The sequence below is a fragment of the Vicugna pacos genome, chromosome 10 (assembly GCF_048564905.1).
Source record: "Vicugna pacos chromosome 10, VicPac4, whole genome shotgun sequence".
In the NCBI taxonomy this organism is placed as follows: Eukaryota; Metazoa; Chordata; class Mammalia; order Artiodactyla; family Camelidae; genus Vicugna; species Vicugna pacos.
This window is the reverse complement of record NC_132996.1, coordinates 46,991,929-47,009,737: the sequence shown is the minus strand read 5'-3', so window position 1 is coordinate 47,009,737 and position 17,809 is coordinate 46,991,929. Positions and strand designations below refer to the sequence as shown.

Sequence of the window (17,809 nt, the reverse complement as noted above, 5' to 3'; positions counted from 1 at the left end):
TTTAATAACATAATAAACACACTTTTCCCACCACATGTAGCTCTCATGACACATCAGCTTTAGGTTCTGCAACCTTGACTAAGTCCTATGATCCCTAAATTCTTCATCTTTAAAGCGGGGATGCTGTCACCTACAATACAGGTTTGTTATGAGAATTAAATAAGACAGGATATGTAAAAGCAATGATGAAACTGAAAGCATTACCCAGATATGATATAATTATTCTTTCCATGTACCTGAATGTCCACAGTTTCTGCAAGGTAGATGATTTAGACTCCAGAACTTCTTATAATTAGCACTTACGAAGCTCCCAGAATGGATATATTTTATATTCCATTCAAGGAGGCATTTCACTTAATTTTTAATAGTCTGCAGCATTTCTAGACAAATCCAAGCTGGACTACAAAAAAAAACGTAGTATGTCATAAAATGTTCTGCAAATGTGCATTAAATATCCCAAAGACCCTCCCAGAGTAATGTTTGTAGCCTGATCCCATTTACCACTACTAAGTGACACTACTTGGAAATATTCCTGTCCCACACAGGACGTGTAAAATTATACTGGCTGAGAGATCGCGTTTGCAGGCTAAGTTAAATATGAAAAACAGTGATGTTGTCTTGTGTCTCCACCCAATATGTTGTTTTAAGTTTGTGAAATATGCTTTCAACAGAAATCAATCTTGCAATGCAAAATTAGCTTCTGGCCTGTGACTCTGCAGCCTTTTGCTAATAAATATCTTTAAAGTCATCTTGTACTGGCATTATTATTAGTAAAAAAAAACCAAAACAAAACAGAGAGCGAGAGGTCTGGAACGAGGAGAAAACTAGGAAGAGATAAAAGCTCTAAGAGTTTTTGGTGCATAAATTCCAAATATCCTCTGAATGTATTTCCTTATTTAGTCTCTTAATTTTACTCCAGAAGGGGGTATGACATGGCAGAAGGAATGAAAGTTTTGGCAGTAGGGTTTTGAGGGTGGGTTTGAATCTCACGTTCATCTTTTAACCTTGAGGCAATCTGTTACACTCCCCACCCTCAGCCCTGTCCATACGATGGGTATTGTGATTGTTCTTCCTTGTTGAGAAGCTCAGGTCATGAGGGATCCAGTCCACGGTCAGCAATGAATGAATATTGATGAAAGAATAGCAGTTATCTTCTTTTTCCTCTCTCTTTTTTTCATTTAGTCATTCATTCTTTTTATATAATGTAAACAAATTCCAATATCTGGGGACACAAATACTAGTTTTGTTATTTACTTCTTGTATGAATTGACTCTGAATTTCAAATTCTTCACCGGTAACACTGGGTTCCACAGAAGTGCCTCTGAGCTGCCCTAGGGGTAAGCATAGGGCCACTGAAGGAAGAGGATGGGCATATGGCCAAGTTCAATTTCTTCAAATACCTTTTCAATCTCCTTTTATCTTTCTTCTCCTTCTGGGACCCCTATTATGCATAAGTTGGCATGCTTTATATTATCCTATAGCTCCCTTACATTGCTTTCATTGGTTTTTACTTGCTTTTCTGTCTGCTGCTCTGATTGGGTAAATTCTGTTATTCTGTCTTCTAAATCACTTACTCATCCCTCTACATTATCTAATCTGATTTTGACTGCCTTTAGCTCAGCTTTTATCTCAGCCATTGAGTTTTCTCTTTTTAATTGTCCCCTCTATATAGTTTGATTTCCTTTTTATAGTATTCTCTGTCTCTATTCATTGTGTCTCTTATTTAGCAATGTTCTCCTAGGGCAGTCTATCCAGGAAATGAATATATGTATGTTCCTATATGACTGAAGCATTGTGCTGTACACCAGAAATTGACATAACATTGTAAACTGACTATACTTTAATAAAAATATAAAAAAAGAAAAAAAGAAATAAAAGCAAAAACAAACAAAGGGGACTTAAACTTACAAACTTTTGCACAGCCTATGGAATGGGAGAAAATATTTGCAAATGGTGAGACTGACAGGGCTTAATTTCCAGAATATATAAACAGCACGTACAACTTAAAAAAAAAAACCCAATCCAAACATGGGCAGAAGATTTAAATAAGCGATTCTCCAAGGAAGAAATACAAATGTCCAATAGGCACAAGAAAAAATGCCCCAAACCACTAACTATCAGAGGAATGCAAATCAAAACTACATTGAGTTATCACCTCACACCAGTCAGAATGGCCATCATACAGTAGTCCACAAATGATAAATGCTAGAGAGATTGTGGAGAAAAGGGAACCCTCCAACACAGTTGGTGGGAATGTAGTTTGGTGCAGCCGTTATGGAAAACAGTATGGAGATTCCTCAAAAGACTAAAATTAGACTTACCATATGATCCAGCAATCCCACTCCTGGGCATATATCCAGAAGGAACCTTAATTCAAAAAGACACCTACACCCCAATGTTCATAGCAGCACTATTTACAACAGCCAAGACATGGAAACAACCTAAATGTCCATTGACAGACGACTGGATAAAGAAGCAGTGGTATATTTATACAATGGAATACTACTGAGCCATAAAAAATGATAAAATAATGCCATTTGCAGCAACATGGATGGCCCTGGAGATTGTCATTCTAAGTGGAGGAAGCCAGAAAGAGAAAGAAAAATACCATATGATATCACTCTCACTTAGCATAAGAGCCAAAGTTCTCACAATGGTCTTCAGACCCTTGTTTACCTCCTCCCTGTTCCTACATCACCTACTTCTTCTCTACCTTACTCATTCTCACTTTAGAGCTTCTTCTGTAAACTGTTCACTCTCCCTGGAATGTTATTCCACCAGATAACCACATGATTTATCCCTCATCCTCTTCAAGTCTTTATGTAAAGATTATCTTTCCTTATTATTTACTTAACATTGCAGCGATTACTTCCAACATCCCATATCCACTTTCCCAGCTTTATTTTTCTCCATGGCTCTTCATCTGCCAAAATAGTCCTCTTTTTTTTTTTAAGTTATTTATTTTATTTATTTTCTGGCTTCTCCCAGAAAGTAAGCTTCATGAAGGCAGAATTATGTCAGTTTTGTTTGTTCCTATAATCCTGTGTCTAGAAGAGTGACCACAATAAGAACTCAACAAAGACTTGTTGGTGAATGAATATTTCTAAGCTAATAAGGATTTGACTATGGTGGCAACAGTGACTTGAAAGAAAGAAAAGTAACAGCCAAGAAAAAAGATAAATGAGGAAAAATCAGAAGTTCTATGGCCTGCTGGACATAAGTTAAAAAGGAGAAAGACAGAGGCTGTCACCTTAGCAACTCATTGTCACTCATACTTCTTATTGTAGGTACATAAAACTACTATTCATATAGGTGTCCCCTTCTGTGAAAGTAAAAATTACTGAAGTGAAGAGAAGGAAGCTTCCTGTATTCAAGAAAAGATCACTTTTCATAAGGCAGATCCTCTCAAGGAGTTAAGGAAGACAGACAGTAACTCAGCACTCCAAATTTCAAAAAGTTTGATATATTTTTTTCATGACAGAATTATTGTCCCCATTGTTTGGGAAGAAAGCAGGTCTGAATGTTAAATGACTTACTTAAAGATAGTGTGACCATTCCTTGAGCACAGGGAACCTGAGCATGTTCTTGGTATTTCTGGTACCTAGGAGAGTGCTCAGCATTAATTAGCACTTAATTAATTAATTAGCACTCAATTCATTATTTAGCACTTAATTCAGACTTGGAGAACTGATTAGGACTAAAATGCATGGAGAAAGTTAAGAATTCAGTCTCCATAACAACATCAAAACGCTATGATCTCCACTACTTTGGTGGCTTAACAGATGAGTTGTATTTTTTCAGGTGATGTCATATGCTACTCAATCAGTTGTTAACAAAGGGTTTTGTAACATCTAAATTCTATGCTCAGGACAGTACAATGGATAGAAATAAATCATAATATGTGCCATAAACATCAAAAGAGCTTGATGAATATGTATGTATTTATTGAAAAGCATGTGGGCTCTTGTCCTCAAGAAACCTCCAATTCAGTTGGGAAGGCAATAGTTGCATACCAGGGAAAAACCATATAAAAGTCTGATACATTACCCAAACAAATTACTTCAAAGACAAGGAAGACTGTAAGTTGTCTAGACATTCATGCTGATAAGAAAAAAATAACGTAGGAAGAAAGGCTTTAGGTAATAAAATAAACTAGTCCCCATTGGGGAAATAAAAGGGAGGAAGCTAGGAATTGATAAAGTGTCAGATGGGGGGAGGGAGTTGGGGAAGAACATTCTAGACAGGAGGACCATCAGGAAAAAGTATTCTAGAGCATACCACAAACAGTGAAAAAGATGGCTCTTCCCCCATGCCAGAGGAAGACACAATCTCCCAGAAGACACAATGGCCAACACTTACTTGAGAAACAGCCTCTGGGTCCTCAAGTCTTGCCAGTCCTCGAGGTGAGTGATGACAGTCAACTCATTTTTAACTTCTCCATGGTACAGGGACGAGCCAGAGCCACAGAGAGATGGAGAGAGGGAGCAGCTCTCTGAAAGCCCTCTTGCAAACTAAAGGAAATAAAATCATTGAGGAGGGAGGAAAGGAAGGCTGAGTACCTCTAAATCTTGACTTCCCTCTGCAAAGCACCTTGCTTTAATAAAAATGAAATCTTCACAAGTTATACATATTTAATTTACTGATTCAAAGATGAGTCAGAAGAGGAAAACAATAGTTGTGAACCTTTCAGTGGTAGAGAAGGATGCTCTCTAAAGTGTTCCCAAAGCCTTTCCGAGGTCAGACTCATCCTGAGGTTGCAGGAACACAAAGGATTTGTATGCATAGATGTGGCTTGGTGAGCCCAGAGTAATCATAATTCTTGTGTAGTAGATGTCATTAATCAATAAGAGGGGATATAAAAAGTCACACTCCTCCCTCCCTGTGCCAGGAAAGAGGATGGCAGTCCATTTCCGGATGTATGCCACAGCCGGCACAGTGACTCATCCTGTGCCAAAATACCACAGGGACGTGAGGGGAAAGGGAAGAACTGAGCACTGAGACCGGCCAAAAAAGCTGTGGCTACCACCATCAAGCTGAAACAAGCCTTTTCTAACAGCTACTAGAATAAGGGTTCTGCTGAATCAGGGGCCGGGAGGGACTTCAGTCCAAACCCCTGGTTTTACAGATGAGCAAACTGGTCCCAGGGGATGACATGACTAGTCCAAAGTTAGAAAGCCAGTGAGGGGCAGAGCTCAACTTAGAGCCCAGATCCCCAGAATGGGTCTTCTGTGCCGCATGTAACATACTTCATCACGGTTGCACTAACAATGAAAACATCTCAGCCAGCTGTGGTCCAGAAACCATTTACGTGTTGGTTGTTCAAACTTCGAACTATCGCCCCTGTAGAAATCACGGTGTGTGTGTGATGGTAGTTTGGGGAGCAGTGATGGAGATTTAAAGGGACTGGAGCTGAGGACGGAGCTCATGATGATAGTTTCTAGGTTAGCCTCAAAGCTTACTTAATTCATAATCTATTGGAAGCTACAAATAAAATCCCGTTACTATCAAACCCTGTCCATAATATTTCTATGGAACGATGCAGTTGGAAGACTGTTGCGGAAGGCAGGCAGGTATCTCATACCCTGAAAGCAAAGCCAACCACTCTTCCCAGAGTCTCTTGGGAGACTGAGGCTTTGGATGGAGGAAGGAAAGAGGAGACAGCCATGTGTTCCAGTAGCCTGTCAACTCGCGCATCAATAGGAAAGGCAAGTCTGTCAGCCCTAGGTGTCCTGATAGCAGGATAAAAGAGAAGCCCAGCAAGGGGAAGAGCCTGGCTATGCCAAGTTCCTATCCAGACATAGGCTTAATTAATAAGTCTGGTTCTCCAGGTCCAGATGTTTGACTGACCCACTACATGAGCTTTGAACTGAGCTGGAGTCTTTCATACAGTCCAACTTATAAACAAAAGCTGACAGTTGTTAAATGGCTGGGGAGGATTGTCTCTAATATCACTAACAATAAAAAATAAAAACAGCTAAAGATTATTATTTACCTCTTATGTGCTAGGCAGTACGCTAACCGTCTTCTGTATGTTATAAATAGTCTTTACAACATGTTTTAGGTCGATGAGATCTCCATTTTATTGAAGATGAACCTGAGGCTCAGGGTAATGAAACAATTTATCCAATAAAGCTAATAAATAAGAGATGGAGGATTCTAACTCAGGACTACCAATTCCAAAGTGTAGCCTTCTAAACATGCCATAAAGACATCCAGGCCACATTGGACTCTACCAGTATGGCATTGGACACCAGACAAATGTCATCAGCCTCCATTTATACCCAGGGCGACACTGAGATCACATGTGGCGAAGCTAGAGAGTGGTGTACTTCTGTTCATCAAATGTGCTCATCAAATGTCTGGCTGTGAGGAACCAGACATTGTGGAAGTTACTGGAATAATAAGACAGACAACGTTCCTGCCCTCAGAAAGCTTCAGAACCTTATCTTTGCCAAATGTACTCTGCTGAAGTCACAACTCTTTGTTTCCTGTATTTACAGATGAAGAATCTGGGGCTTAGAGAGCTTCAGAAAATCGGCGAGGTTGTCACATTGGCAAGAAATGGAGGAACATGATTCATCTGAGAATTAGGTTCACCTGACTTTGAGGCCATGCTCTTGCTCCCACATCCCATTCCCATCCTCGAAGCTGAACTTGAACGGTCATAAAACCACCAGGTCGTCTTTCGTGGAGGAGCAGTGGGCATGAGGGAGTCTGTCTTTAGCTGATCAGAGGAAATGCATCTGCGACCTCCCAACAGGCCCGCCATTCAGGGAAGGTGAGGCAAACTCCACACCACAGAATGGAAAGACGGAGGCTTCCTGGAGCAAAAGAGAAGGGGCAATAGAGCACGCCTTCTCAGAGAAGAGGGGACACGAGATGGCAGCTAAAACCCATCTCTAAGGAAGCAGTGAGCATGTCTTTATTCACAAGGCAGCAGAGCTCCGTGTTAGAACCTGCCTACCCAGGAGCCTGTACAGAGAGCTTCATGACCAAAGAGATCCACGGTAGCCTCTATAGTCACAGCATTAAATCTCTGAACAGTGTGCTTAACTGCTAAGCACACACTACTTGGTGGCTTCAAGTTTGTTGTTTGTTTACAACTGTGGCATTACTATTATTTGTGTTACATCTTCCTGAGACGGGGGATTCTGTCTTTCATTCCTTTGTCTCTCCATGATGAGTAGTTTGCACAGAGTGAGGGGAAATCCTCACCAAATGCTTGTTCACTGATGTATGCACTGCTCTGTCCACAAATCAGGCACCATGTGGAGCCAGTTGATGCTCTGAATAGAAATACAGAGGTGGCCCATCAGTGGTTACACTACAATGCCCCCTACTTACTTAAGATTGGTGGCAGCAGCATCTACCTGAAACACAGCCACAAAGCAGAACTTGGGAGGCGGAAAGTGTGGAAAAGAAAGAAAAATAACTCTCACCAAGGCCAGGTGCGTTTTGCCGCAGGGTAAACTGGAGTCAACTTCAGATCGCTACAAAGGGTCAGAGGGCTCTGGGATTTTAAATGTTTTTGTTTAGTACCATGGACAAATTAGCATCAGTATAGGTTTCCCAGACCCAAAGTTTAGTATCAGCAAGTAAGATGAGGGAGAAGGGTGATCAGTACTTGAAGAGAGAGAACAGAGAGCTAAGAGCCTATCAACTGTGTAGGTGACAGAAATGGTAAAATTACTTAAAAAAAACCCAAAACCCTAAAATGTATCACTTAAAGCTGAGATCGTTTGGTTTTGCTACAACTGGTGTTCTACCCCCATTCCAGTAATCTCTGAGGCTATACCTTTGTACAGTGAAATTTAGAGTGTTTAAGGACCATATCGATCTGGTCCAACCAGTTCATTATTTAGGTGATAAAAATGAAGGCCAGAGAAATAAATATCTTGTCCAACATCATCCTGTTAGTTACTAAAATTCAGTATGCTTTTAGCGCAAACAAACTACACTCTGGTATATATTCATATAAAGAGAAAGACATGGAACATTAAAAAAAATAAAATTCCATCTTTGCCCTCAAGGGGCTCCGATCTGTTCAGCGGAGCATTGATACTACTGTACAATCCCCTGGCTAACATTTCTCTGGCTCAGCTTGGGTAGAGAAGGGATGGACACATGACAAAGAAATGGAAAGGGGGCGTAGAGACATCAACCAAGTCTAAATTCCTTACAAAACCAATGTGACCAACAACTGCAGGATTTTACTAATCCAGGCTAGCATTTCTAACCTAAAAGAAGGTAGGGTTAGTCAGGTTAATATGTTTCATGTGTGTTTCGTGATCCGTTACTCACTCCACATGACCATGAGTTCTTTTTAAGGGCTCACAAAACACACATGTAATAATCCACTTTGGAATTTTGCTGACAATTAATGTGACATCATTTAACTTATACATTCCAGAATCTATTGTCTCTTCTGTAGAGAGAACTAATACAAAATGTGAGTATGAGGGACTCATGCAGCCATCAAAGGGTTAAGGAAGTACACCCCCCCCACCCCGCCGCCACCCCCAACTGCAAAAGTAGAAAGGTACTGCCACCAAGTGCCAGCAGGGGGCAGCAAATAGCAGTTGAGGATGGGAATTAAGGAGGAACTCTTGAAGGATGGGTAGAGATTTGGGGGTAACCAGAACAACGTAGTTATCTCGTCACAGAGAATGAAATAGAAAAACTAAGAAAACTGAAACTCAGAGAGTTTATGGATGTACCCAAAAGTCATCATCAATTTAGTGGTGGGACCAGAAGGGTTAAGTTATATTTATTGCCCTTTATAAAAGCAGAAAAGTGTACCAAACACTGTAGGAACGTTCTCACTGAAAGTAGTTAGTCTTTGTATAAAAGTTAATGAGTATGAAGAATTGACTTTCTGTTATCCAGAAAGCTCACTTTTCTGGAACACACTAACCACCAAGGTCACTATTTAAGTGAAGTTCCACTGAACTAAGATTCTCCGTGTGTGTGTGTGTGTGTGTGTGTGTGTGCAAGTCTGTGGGTGCCTGCATGATGAGGCAGGAAGGGAGGGACAGAGAGGCAGATGATCTGCCCAAACCTATTTTCCAAGTTTTCCCACAGCTTCCTTAAAAATCAGTTCTTCTTCACCTAAAGGTGTCCACACTTCATCTGAACTCTAAGGTGAATTTCTTTTAAAAGTTTTATGTGATTCCATTCAGTGACTTTTTCAGCTACATCAGGATGAATAAAAAAAAAAAATTCCAGTCTAAAAAAAAAAAAAGCGTGCTATGATTTTTCTCTCCACTCTTCTAACTTAACAAACAGTAGAGGCTAGGACGTCAAGGCTGGCAGAATCCCAGTGCTCCCAGAAGGAAATCCATGCCAAATATTCAGGAAAACCATGGTTAAGTATTTTTCTTTAAAAAAAAATTATGAAAGCTTGAAATGCTAGGTCTCGGCACAGGGAGCACACTTCATTCCCAGTGTTGTGGGGACCCTTTGTAAAGTCAGCTCTGCTGAGGGGCTCCTCGGGTAGGGTGCCAGCTGTTCCGGTAAGACCAAAGTGCTGCTTAGAGGAAAGGACAGAGACAGTAAAAACAAATAATTTTAGGGAGGGTTGTCAGCTGTGGATTTGCTGTGATCAATTGCCTTCATTTGGTTTCCTGAAATTATGAAAGCAGAAACGCCTTGGTCATTAAAGATTTAGGGAGTTGTGGGAAAGGAGCAGAGGTGAAAGGGAATTTGAAGTTGTTCAAAAGAACTCCTCAGCCCGTCCTTCTGTCTGGTCCCTCACCTCTTGCTATGCACTCTACATTCTAACCACGCTCCTTTTTCCTCCCAGGGCATCCCGAACCTTCCTGCCTCCCAGACTTTGCCCTCACATCGCTGTACAAGGCTCCCGCCCCCACCAGACTCACGGTGCTCTTTCTGGCAAACTCCCGAAACTCCTGTTCATATTTCAAAGGCTGATCTGAATATCCCCTTTTCTGGAGGAATTCCTTGATTTTTCCAAGACAGAAAGAAAGACAGAACTTTAAGCACACCTCTGTTATAATATCTAAAATGATAATACCTAATATTGTGATTAACTTGGATATGTTGTCTCCCCAATTAACTGTCCGCTCTTGGATGTCAGGGACTCTGTCTCATGAGTCTCTGTGTCATCAGCATCGTGTTGTGTGGCACATGGCTGCTACTTAACAACTTGTGAAATTAATGAACAAGCGATGCTCTAAATTACTTCTGACAAGTGTTCGACAATGCAGATTCTATCAACCAGTAGTTTTTTGCAAATGTACTGATAGGACTGTATATTTTTAACATCATGAGAATTAATACTCAAGTGTTTTGAGTAGACCTCATTGCATCTTGAGGTATTGAGTGGCTTCTCAAAGGAGATTCTGTTGTATTCCTTGAAAACTTAGTATTCTAGGATTTAGAAGACTGATGTGACCACAGCCAGCCAAGAAAGAATATTTAGTAATATGCTGGGAGCATCACTAGAGGAGTGGCGTGGAAACTCGTTTGCAGAGATGGCCTCAAGTCTCTATCGAGGGGATATAGACTTAATTTAGCACATGCTAAGAGTTCAATAGAAAAATTAATGAAGGAATAAATAAATGACTAGAGAAGAATATGGGAAGGGAACTGTGCTTTCTGTATTCTTCTCCCAGTTAAGAATCTAGGCAAAGACTGTTATCATGATCTTTGAACAGAAGGGCAGGGAGTGGGACTTTGGCAAACTCTTGGATCATTTGTCAGCAAAGCTTTCAAATTCACCAGGAGGACTTGAGCTACCAACTGGAAAGTCTTCAATGTTCAGTAGGTGTGTTAAAGAAAACAGAGGCTTATCCAAAATAAACGATGCCAGGATCAAACAGGATGATAGGGTATTTCATAACAAAGGGTGAACTTGAACAAACCATTCACATCTCTGAGCCTCAGTGTTCTCACATGCTAAGAAAGAGCCAATGTTAGTAACTTTTCGAAAGGTTTTTTTTTTTAATTAACTGAGATAACCCATGTAAATGGCCAGGGCCTGAAACACAGTGAGCACTCAAGTGCCAGCTAATCTTGTTGCTAACAACAACAATAATAAACCTCAGCTCTGAGAATGCTGGTCTGCCCTCACAGAATGAAGTACAATTATTTTAGTTTGATATCCCTCAATGATCTAATTCCAATTTCCACATAGTCTGTTACTTTGGGATCTGCTGGACGTGAGGTGACTTGTCTATTTATTTTGATTTTTTCCATTGACATGAACAAGGAGATTGAGACAGATCAAAGAGTTTCCCGAGCCCTTTATGTTTTATTACATCTGATTCCAAGCACCACCCTCACTAATTCATCCTGTTGAAGGAGGTGAGAATCTTCACTAGCTGGCTCTGCTCACTGGGTAGCAGTTGGGAAAACAGTAGACAATACATGGAGAGGTTCTGTCTGCAGCTTACAGCTTGAGCCACTCTATAAAGACCTCTCCAGCCAAAGAAAGGGTGCTCTTAAACTGTTTTTAAAATGTTCCTTGGGGCAAGGATTATGGGCCCATAAATTGGATTTGGTTTTCAGAAATTATCCCCTCCAATGCTAAAATTTTATTACAACTTCCCTTTAGCTCATTTCCTTCATGTAGTTTGGATTCAAAGATACGAATTCTTCCTTAATCTATTCAAGGAAATATACATATTGAAAAGAGCCTTATCAAAGGCACCTCCCGTAGGGAAAACAAGAAATGTCCCACGTTCTTTTTTAGCATAGTGATAAGCATATTGTACAGAAAAAGACACAACCACCAAGGCCTGTGGAGCTGAAAGTATCAGTTAAAAGGGTATTCAGTCACAGGTAACAGGGATTGGATTAGAGCAGCTTAACCAAATAGGACTTTGTTTCTCTCCTGTGATAAGAAACATGAGGCAGGCAGCATAGTGCCTGTGTGGCCCTTCAAGGGCCCCATCAAAAATTCAGACCCATTCCACCATCTTGCTCCACCTTCCATGCGGGTGTGGTTTTTGTCCTCATCGTGCAAGATGACTTTTCCTCCTGACATTGTTTCTGTGTTCATGGCAGAAGCAAGGAAAGACGGAAAAGGAGTGAGGGCAAAGCTGCTTGCCAGTTGAAATGGTCCCTTTTGGACAGGAATATAATTGCTTGCCCAGAAGCCTCCACTCCGACTAGATCTTTGCTTGAATTTCTTTGGCTGGGACAAGATCATATAATCTTGCCTAGCGGCAAGGGATGAGCATGGGTGAACGTTTTTCAATGGACACACTGACACCAAAACAGAGTTCTACTGATAGGAAGAGGAGGAATAGTGACATCAGATAGGCACTTAAGGACAATAATAATCCATTTGCTCCTGAAGGAGGACAAAATTGTACATCAGATTACCCTGGGATCTCCGACAACACCAACCCTCTCTTCATGACAGAATGTCTACGTGATGCCCTTTCCTTACCTTGACATTCATAACACTGCCCCTCTCCTCCTGGGAAAGAACAGGCTTTCCCACGCCCCCATGTTCTTCACTGAAATACTTCTCCTGCTTTATGAGCCAAATCAAAAGGAATTCAGAAGCCTCGTGCCCACACCCTACCCCTCTCCATTCACAGGGCAGTCAGCATAAAGTTCTTCATCTCTCTAATAGCTGCAGAAGAATATATTAACATGTTAGCTACATCTCGTTTTATCATAGTCACTATAGTCACTTGTTCATAGTTAATTATTAATAACTAATATTTATGGTCTGCTATGTTCTATTATAGTGTGCTTCATATGCATTATTTTATTTTATCTTCACAGCAATGCTATTCTTACCTTCATTTTACTGATGAATGGAGGACCTGAGTTTTGAACCCAGTGTCAGAGCTTCATCACTATACTATTCATTAATGTCTCTCCTAAAATAATTATCATCTTTTCTGAAGATAAAGTTTAATTTACATAAGTGTATATATGTATATATAACGTGTATATATGTATACATTGCTTTTTTAAAATTGAAGTATAGTCCATTTACAATGTTGCATCAATTATTGATACACAGCATAATATTTCAGTCAAACATATACATGCCTTTTCATATTCTGTTTTATTATAGGTTACTACAAGATATTGGATATAGTTCCCTGTTCTCTACAGTAGAACCTTGTTGTTTATCTATTTTATATACAGCAGTTAGTATCTGCAAATCTTAATCTCCCAGTTTATTCCTTCCCACCCTCTTCCCCTTGCCCCCCCGTAATCATAAGTTTGTTTTCTATGTGAGTCTGTTTCTGTTTTGTAAATCAGTTCATTTGTGTTAAAGACTGCTTCTTAAACTTGAATTTCTTCATTCTATTCTTCATAACCCTGAGCTTTGTTCACTATAGAAGCTCAATTAATGTTTCATTTTACAGATAAACAAATTGAGAGTGAGGGAAGTTATTAGTCACAGAGCCTGGGCAAGAACTGTGTTATTTTTTCCCCTACTCCCAGTCTACTTGTTTTTACACTACACCGTAATGTACTATCCAAGCTTTCAACAACTAGTTATTAAGCACCTATCACAGGCCAGGCAGATGCTACGTTTTGCCTAAATTTAGGGTCCCAGACTGAAGGATTACAATCTTACTCACTGGGAGAGAACCACCACCAAAATCCTGGAAAGGATGAGAAGAAATGTTTCCATCTTTCAGCATGAGGCTGTGAAATTGTTCCTACTTTGGGGTCCAAGGGAATGCTGGGATGAAATTTATCAACTTTGAGGACATTTATCATTTTGTGGGGCTTTCTGTCCTTGGTTTCTCCTCTACTCCCTATAGACCATTCCTGATGTCATAACAGCAAAGCAGCTCTACAGAAGACATATGTCTGGAAATCCTCTGTGCTTGCTCTCCTGGGCCATGAGTCACACCGCCTCTCCCCCCAGCCTCAGGATAAGAGGACCTCACAAGACTTTGGGTATGTCAGAATTGTCATTATTTGCTAAGCAACTTTTTTTTCTGGGCTCTGCTGTCTTTGAAACCCTTTGCAAAAAGAACTTCAGACAACCCAAGCTTTTATGCCAATGAAAAGGTAAAGAGAAGCCTTTGCTCCTTGCCTTTGGGGAAGCCAAGCCCTCCATCCCCTCTGACATCCCAGAGGGCCTGACCAGAGGGTAGCTGGCATTGAATTCTCTCTGTGAAAACTCTTCACTGCAGGGGACCTTGCTGACATCAAAGTCAGCATTGGGATTGTCTATTTCTTCAGAGCTGAAGTAAATGCCCAGGTATACTGATGCCCTCACTGGGGAGAAGGGAGGAGGAGAAATTCAACATGGCCCAGCCAACTCCCTACAGAGAAAAGGACACCTGGCTGGGTGTGCGAAGTCATTATGAACATGGCCTCCAAAGCTCCTTTTGTGGTCATTGCATAGTGACAAAATATACTTCCTACCTCTACAACATGGACAAACTCTTTACTTTTTCTTTTTCTTAGTCCTTTTTTTAGAGAAGCTGAGGTGAGGAAAATGCAGACTTACCGAATTACACATGCTTCTAGAAACACATTTCAACAGCGGTTTTTTCCTTTGAATCTTCACGTCCACTTTTGAGAATACAGGGGGATTTATGCAAGGCCGATGAAGATGATTTCTTTTAAAAGATCTGGCTCAGTTTGGCACTCACTCTGGGGGAAGGAGGGTAAATAAGATGTCTGAGTCGGAAAAGCCATGTGTGCTCACAGAAGACAGCTTTGGTGCCCCTTTTCACATGCCCTTGGCTCGCCCTGATTTCAGCTGTGGCTGTAGAGGGCAGTTTCCAGAGAACTGAGACTCACCTCCCTCTGCGAGCACGCCTGTCTTCAGCTCTGCCTGACAACTTTCTCTGAGGCAACAGGAGTCCATTCCCCTGGAACGACAGCCTAGAAATGCAGGAATTAACCCCCTCGGGCTAATACTCAACCAGTGGAGGCAGGAGCTGATGGGTAAAAGCACGCACCAGCCTCCTTCCTTCAGATGGACAATTCTGAGGAACACTTAGATCTCAGCTGCCCCAGGAGCTTCCTCAGTAACTTCCCCTAACTTTGACCTTTTCTCCTTCCCTGTCTCTCTCTCCCAGATCCATCATCCCTGCTTCCTGGGACCACCTCGTCGGCTCGTAAGTCCCTATCATAAGTTCTTTTTTTCCAGTAGAATCCAAACTTAGACACTGGTAGTAGATTTAGATCAGTCATCTGGAGAAATTCATGACGGGAGAAAAATAATCAAATCACACTCATTATTTGACATTATATAGGCTTAGAAAAAAGGTTTGATTAATGTTTTACTCACCACGTTGACAGCACTTGAAAGCAGACTACAGGTGATGCTGTTCCTGGAACAACTAGTCTACCATAACAAAGGATTACATAAAATGAATTAGCGTGAGGATTGCATATACTAAACCTCCCTGGTTCCTTTCTACTCTTACCCAAAATAGACCTTTCTGCCAGGCATAATGTCTTCCAGTTTGGTGGCCAGCCGATAACAAAATCATGTGTCCTGAAATTTAACTAATTTCCATAGTACACATATGTTCTAGACTATCAAGGTATTCGTAATTCCAACAAGAAAATGCAGTAGTTCTCACTCTGCCGCGATCAGGCCTTTGTCATAGGCTGATATGATGCTTTAGGACTGATTCAGATGCAGCTTGTCTGACAACATGTAATGACACACTGGTTAAATGCAGTTCAGCTGCACATTGATAATTATCCTCATCTGGTCTGGACACAGCACAGGGATACTGTGATTGTCCTATTCATCTTATTATGTTGAGTCAGAATGAATTAAACATCAAACAGATTGCAAACATGTCACTGAGGTCTTTGTTTTTCCCTAGTTCCTCCCCTTGAGGTCTGCCTGTGAATGACATTCCATAACATTTAGCACAACAAACCTTAATAATTTTATTTACTTATCCTACATAACTAGATGCATGTTGAGGGACAACATGCTTCATTTGGAGTTGGCTCTCCATCAGTATATTCTGAATGACAAGGTAATCCATTAAATAGTCAATAAACCAAAATAGAATTAGAGGGAGACTCCACTTGAAGACTTGGGAAATCCCAACTAAGTTCTGAGCACCAAAAGGGTTGAAATTGCTATAGTCTATCTATTTCTCCTCCTCATAGTGGAAGATGAAGTCCCCAGAACTGGGGAAGTTTCTCAGTTAAAGCTTCCTTTCTTCCTGTCCAGAGCTGTAAATATGTGTTGTCATCAAGTCCCAGAGTTAGCTCCCAGGCTGCTGTGTGATCCTGCCCCTGGCCCTAGGAGCCTGTCTGTCTGGGACCAAGAGTTAAGTTAAATGAAGCCAATTGGCAATCCAGTCTGCTACCAGCATGAACAGCTTTGTTATGTCAAAATGGTTTCTCTGCTTATTTCTCCCGAAAATTTATTTCTTTAAGATTTTGCCAGTCTGGCCAAATTTGCTGAGCTGGGAAATGCCTGGAAAAGACCGGAAGGAATGCTTCAACTCTGCCATTGTTGAGTTCTGTCTCCACTTAGAGAATCCAGTGGTACACCCCAAAGTGCAGTGTGTTCATGAGCTTCTTGTAGCCACAGCATAAAGTCTGTCCTTGTAATCAAGCTACCCATTCCCAGGGAGCTCACAGATCATGACGTTTCCTTTTTTGGCTGTAACTTAGTGCTTGCCATAGCTCAGAGTAGAATAAACTTCACATGGCTTGTTTCATTTAATCTTCATAAGGCTCCTCTAAATTTGCTCCATTCTTACTATCTCCCTTTAGGAAACTCAGGTTGACAGAAAGTAATGGATGTGCGCCCAAATAATACAGTTAGAAAGAGGTGAAGATAAAGCTGGGGTGTTTATGAGGTCTGGGTATTTGTTTTCAGGTGGGTCTTTTGATTTGATTGGGTAAGGGTCATGACATAGCACTTCAGGTCTGATGGATCTAGCAAAGGAAGGATTTTAAGACAGGGTTTCAAAGAGTCTTGGAGAGTAAATAATTATTCCATGCTTCCATGGTCTTGGAAGAATAAAGTCAGGGTAACATAGAGCAGTAAGGTGTGTGGATGCGGACATTTTGGGTTCTCATTAACATCAGACGATTGGTCTTGACTTACTATTTGGAAAATACAGTTACAAGACTTATCTTTAAAGGATCAAAGACTATGTGGAGATGGATGTTTCCTAGGCTTAAGTACCTGCTCGAAGTGAAAATTAGCCACTTGTGATTAGAATCTATTTGAATAAAAGCCTCCAAATTCACAAATTTACCCGCAAACCTCCAGAATGAAGATCTTTCAAAGGAGAAAAGGGTCTCCCCTTTGGGAAGGAGCAGACTCCTGGAGGAGAAGAAAGAATCCATTACATTCGTTCAATTCATTCTATTCATTGAGGATTTCCAGACCCTAGAACTGTGCCTGCCGTGTAAGATACGCTAAAAAAAAAAAAAAAAAAAAAGAGATTTGTTGAATTTCTATTGAATGAACAGTAAGATGATAATAAAAGTTAATATTAATATTTAATGAATGCTTACTCTGTACCAGGTCTCAAGCTAATCATTGATACAGATGATTAAATTCATTCCACCTAGCCACCCCAAGAGATGGTTACTTAGTTCCTATTTTCCAGAGGACAAAACAAAATTGTAGACAAAATTAAAACACCCCAAACACACAAACAAAGATGCAAAACCAGGATTGGAACCTAAGTTCTAACTGTGGAGCTGAGAATGCTGAGGCTGGCAACTTACTTGCCACACTATGAAAAGAAAAGAGCAAAAGAATATTAGATTATGAGTTGGGAAGAAGAAAATTACAGAGTGTAGACCTTGACTGTAGGATTTCTGTGTTTGGAGTGTGTGTAAATTCCCAGCCTTGCTGTTT

General features: G+C 40.7%; 2 long non-coding RNA genes across 3 annotated transcripts; one reads left to right on the top strand and one right to left on the bottom strand.

The window, feature by feature from the left end:
* Positions 1–810: 810 nt before the first annotated feature.
* LOC140698999 (uncharacterized) lies at positions 811–15,078 on the bottom strand. The gene is made up of 3 exons (XR_012077013.1): positions 14,755–15,078; positions 14,459–14,604; positions 811–1,222 (listed from the first exon to the last, which is right to left on the bottom strand). It is a non-coding gene; the product is annotated as an uncharacterized lncRNA (long non-coding RNA).
* On the top strand, positions 8,400–17,449 carry LOC140698998 (uncharacterized). Of its 2 annotated transcripts, none has more exons than XR_012077011.1 (4): positions 8,400–8,449; positions 13,761–13,899; positions 15,036–15,074; positions 17,213–17,449. It is a non-coding gene; the product is annotated as an uncharacterized lncRNA (long non-coding RNA). The 2 variants fall into 2 exon arrangements; XR_012077012.1 differs by lacking the exon at positions 8,400–8,449 and adding an exon at positions 11,239–11,325.
* The last annotated feature ends 360 nt before the right edge of the window (positions 17,450–17,809 follow it).